The 5,000-nt window shown below is 36.4% G+C and overlaps 1 protein-coding gene across 5 annotated transcripts in view; it reads left to right on the top strand.

Moving 5' to 3' along the window:
• LOC144965633 (regulator of G-protein signaling 9-binding protein-like) overlaps window positions 1-5,000 on the top strand; it is a 108,459-nt gene that overhangs the window by 56,664 nt on the left and 46,795 nt on the right. For 3 of the 5 annotated variants that reach the window (XM_078901179.1, XM_078901178.1, XM_078901182.1), the window contains one exon: window positions 928-1,136. The exons of 1 other annotated variant lie outside the window; for it this stretch is intronic. The gene's annotated coding sequence lies outside the window, so the exon portion shown is untranslated. Of the gene's footprint in view, window positions 1-927; window positions 1,137-4,428; window positions 4,800-5,000 lie in introns of those variants that run through there. One more of the 5 variants, XM_078901181.1, reaches the window with a different exon arrangement.

The raw sequence follows: 5,000 nt of genomic DNA, 5'->3' as shown, positions 1-5,000 counted from the left end.
AGCTTTTTGCTACTTCTCAAAATTGGAAAAAATGTATTAAAAATGAGCATGTACATAGATAGTTTTATTCAACTATCATTAACATGAAAAAAAATAAAAACATTAGCTTTGATACTAGACCTTTAATTTGTCTCAGAAAAATGTAATAAATAGGCATGGGGTAAAAGTAACCCGGGTAAACTACGGATATAGACGGTGTTAGGGTTGAGTGAGTTAATTGCTTTCTACACTTGCGATAAGACACTAGTCTTTCGAGAAATATCATACTTCAGATCTCTCAATACCACACAGAGGGGTCGAGAATAATGATAAAACCAGACGTTTACCTGGATTTGCGACTCCTGTGATCTATCGAGACCTCTCACTGCATTCAATTACAATTAATTAATTAATTAATTAATCACAATATATTCTAGGTCTAATATTAATTCAGAATAGTGAGTGAGCAGGCACCCAAAAGTTTTTTTTATTATCCATTGTCATCTGTCTCTTTTCTACTGACCTTCATTTCTTGTAAGCATATTATATCTACTACTTTGGTCCACATTGAGCGGGTTCGGCAATTTACACACGTCTTTTATTATTTACAAAAACTAATCAACTAAACAATTAATTCATCTGTCCAAATATTAGAGGCAATAAATAATATGGCGACGTTTTGGGCATATTATAATTAAAGAGTACCTGGCCGTTAACAGCGTTGTGTCTTTCCGAAAAAAAATTGTAATATTATAAAACAGACGCCATGTCCTGTCCTACATGTTATGTGTTACTGTTGGCCAGTGACCCTTGTAAAACGCTTTGAGTACGATTTAGTGGACAATGCGCTATATAAAAGCTCAATTTTTACAAAAAATTCAAGATATCAAAATAGCATACCATTAATAAAGCCAAAAAAAAAATCATTCTTTTTTTCACTCTATCCAGATTTTTGAATCATAATGGAAGACCACCAGTGCCAATTCATACAGTCCTAAAAAGGAGACCTCAAACGCTTCCAGATTCATCAAAAAGTCAAATTTGAGAATCCGACCTTAGGATTCAAAGTAAACCATCGTGATCTGTGAAAGGAATTGACAAAACAAATATATAAATGACATAGAGAGGTAGCAGAGGCGTCCCAATAGGATGATCAGGTAACCAAATGTCCGAAGACACTACCTATTACCGTACTCTGGAAAAACACATAATATTAAAAAAATTGGCCAGAAAACTCGTCCTTCAAATATCGATCGATTTAAATGACTCTCATCTTGCCAAATTTTTGAATATGTGTTTTTTCAGAGTACGGCAAAGTAAGTCTTTCAGTTGCAGTGTTACCTCTTGAAACCCAATTTAACGTTAATATCATGTTACACTCATTACACTTGAGATTATTTAACCGAATTTCTACTGTACTCTGCAAAACCACATTAAAAAAATTTTGGCCAGAAAGCTCGGTCCTTCAAATATCAATTGATTAAAATGACCCTCATCTTGGCAAAAACTCTCAACTTGAGACTCCTTTGAATTCTCAGGTTTGATATTATTTTAACAAGGTGAAGGTCATTTTAATCACTCGATATTTGAAGAATGCGTTTTCTAGCCAAACTTTTTTAAAAACTTCGTTATTTTTTTCAAAGTACGGCACTTGTGTTGGCTGGCCTTGTCAAATTCAGAAAGATGTCAGAGTGAGCCATGCATGAAGACATCATTGGTGACGTAATCAAATGAATGTCTCTTGGAGACGCCTTTTGAAAATGAGATGCAGCGCACGGAAATAAATTGTCTCGACAAGAAGAGGCACAGAACGATACCCAAAAAATCCAATTTTTAAAGGTTACGAGAATCAGATTCTATGGAAAATGTTTCTTTACCTCTATGCCAAGGGAATTCTGGAATATCTCAGGCGTTACTCGCAGTGCAGCGTTGCAAAGTGAGCCTGGTTGAGATGAGTTGCTCATGAGTATGAAGCATAAACCATAACGCTAACATACCTTCTTGACCATAGAGTTATATCTTATGTGTAAAATCTAAATGACATAAATTGATCTAAATAAAAGTTCAAGTTTTAAAGCTTAACTTTTATTTTCCACAAATAAATCCTATCCACATTTGATAAGATAAGTTAACATAAATAGTCCCTCAGAGCCGTTGGGCTCATGGAGCCGGAGTTTATCCCGGTTTCTATAGCTTGAAACGGACAATAGCAATTGCTTCATACCCTTTGGATAGGATGCTAGTACTTTTCGCCAGATCAAACAGCCCCGGCTATCCAATAATTGCTGGATGGACAAGGGGGGGGGGGGGCGGGAGGGGGGGGGGGAGGGGATGTCGGGAAAAAAATCTCGACTGCACTCTTCATCAATCTCGGTCCCAATGCGTGTAAACCGAGTGCTCTACCAACTGAGCTATTGGGACTCCCAATATAGATAAAATGAACTTTATTTATCCAGCCCTGGACATTTACATTGGTTATCGCCATAGACTGATGAATTTCAAAATATGATAAAGCAATCTAATAACAATAATAAACGTTAATAAAAATCACATACAATGTAACAGATTAACAAAAAGCTTAACAAGACTGTGTGTGTATGTGTGTGTGTGCGTGTGTGTCACTCTTTATCTCTCTCTCTCTCTCTCTCTCTCTCTCTCTCTCTCTCTTATATATATATATATATATATATATATATATATATATATATATATGTCCATCTATCTATCTATCTACAGCTTTGTTTCAATCTATCTATCTACTTATCTAAGTCTCTCTCTCTCTCTCTCTCTCTCTCTCTCTCTCTCTCTCTCTCTCTCTCTTTCTTTCTTTCTTTCTATCTCACATATACACGCTCTCTCTCTCTCACACACACACACACACACACGCACGCGCGCACACACACCAGACTTGCCTCATACTACCTTTATTCTCTAAAATTACACTGCTTGGGTATTTCACAATGTTCGCTAATTCCTTAAACTTCTTTCAATATTCAGTCCACCATTTGTCATAATTTTGTTCTTCGCATTACATAAAAAACAGTTTATGTATTCGTTGTTGGGCAAATCAATAGTGGTTCACATTAACATACCTTATTCACTTTTCAAAGAATCATTTTACCCCCAAGTAAAATGTGAGCAAAAAAGTGAGTTCTCATTTAGCGCAATATCCACTAAATGTGATTAAGGCGCTTTACAAGGGGTCCCTGACCAACACTGAATCACATGTAGGATTAGACATGACGCCAGTTAGGCGATATTTCATTTTTTTTCCGACTGAGACAACGCTAATAACACCTGAGTACGGTGATAGAATGTGAGGAAAAAGCATTTTCCAAGGACTAAACTATGCGCCACTTAGAGCGGGACTCGAACTCTGGACCTTCCGATCCAAATACGAGTGTCTTACCAAAAGACCGCATAGCGCACCTACGATTTCACAATTTCCACCACCTCCTCTTTTTGTATCTATTTTAGTCCCTCACTCTCTGTTATTTATATATATTTTCGCTATTAATAAATACCTGTCCACTTATATGATATCGGCTTAATCCACCTGTCTTTCTGTCTATAAATAGCAGATTGTCAACATGTACTCCCGATCTCTGAAAATATGAAACAAGACATTTTTTGATATTTTGGTCAGAAAACTCGTCCTTCAATACGTAGTAGTCCTTCAGAGTCGTTAGGTACATGGAGCCGGAGTTTATCCCGTTTTCTATAGCGTGAAACGAACAAAAGCAATTGCTTGCTATCCTTTGGATAGGACGCTAGTCTATCGCAAATTACTTTCCGCTAACTCTAACAGACTCAGCTACTCATTCACTACAGGGTGGACAAGGCGGGGGGGGGGGGGGGTCATAAAAAATCTCGACTTCACCCGGGATCGATCTTGGTCCTTTTGCGTGTGAAGCGAGTGCTCTACCATCTAAGTTATCGGGTTCCCCGTCTTTCAATAAATATCAATCAATTGAAATTACACTCATCTTGTTGGAAACTCGCAAACTTGGTTCTTATAAAGGAAGTCCCAGGTTTGAAAGGTTTTGACAAAATGAGAGGTATTTTTTTTAATGGTTTTTTTTTGTTTTGTTTTGTTTTTGTTTTGTTTTTTGTATTCAGAGTGCATCAGAAGAATTAGTTGGCATGCATCCCTTTGACCAAAAAAGACCCCATCATAATCTCGTCTCGTCGTCATAAGCGCGTCACTTTCCCCACTTACTCATTTCTCTCCCCTTTCGTAGATGACAACAAGAACAGCGCGAGTATTAGCGAAAAAAAAAACTATGTAGAGATACAATTCCGTCATTGTACGAGTATATATGTCTTCTATCTACAAAAGTGCGATAAGATCAATATTGAGTACGTTACCCTGGGAACCATAAAGCTACGACGACGACGCTATGCATGAAAGTATCGGTATGTTTTCCTCTGTTCATTCATTCATCTGTTAACCTACCCATCCATGCATTCGTTTGATATCTTTACAATAATAATGTTATCGTCGGAGTTGGCAACGCCGTGTATATAATGTTTTAAACCGTGCATTGTTGTTAGGGACAATTTATTTCATATCAGTGTTATTAGAGTTAGTTTTTTTTTCTGTATGTCTTTGATATAAAAATAATCGAATAAGGAGTTATAATTTATTCGCTCAACTACTTGGTGTATTATTATTATTATTATCGGATTTTAAAAAGGAGACATTGATTAAGTGAAGTTGACGTCACACAGCAGTTTGTTATTGTTTTTAAACCGCTGGAAAGGAGATTTCTAAATAATTGTCGTATTTCTTTAAACTCGTCCATGAAAAAGAATACAAGGTAAGGAGCAACACAAAGGCTTTATTTCATTGTTTCCACAAACTATTTCTTATTATGTTTTTGTTTTGAATCCAAAAGTTTTAATTATAATCGTATATTAAAAAATTGAGATTTTATCTAGCGCAAATCCACTAAACGTGCTCAAAACGCTTTACAAGGGGTCCCTAGCCAACAGCAACACTTAACATGTAGAACGAGACG

The sequence above is a fragment of the Berghia stephanieae genome, chromosome 2 (genome assembly GCF_034508935.2).
Source record: "Berghia stephanieae isolate SIO BIC M18660-M18661 chromosome 2, UCSD_Bste_1.3, whole genome shotgun sequence".
NCBI lineage: Eukaryota > Metazoa > Mollusca > Gastropoda > Nudibranchia > Aeolidiidae > Berghia > Berghia stephanieae.
This window is presented reverse-complemented; position numbering and strand designations above follow the sequence as displayed.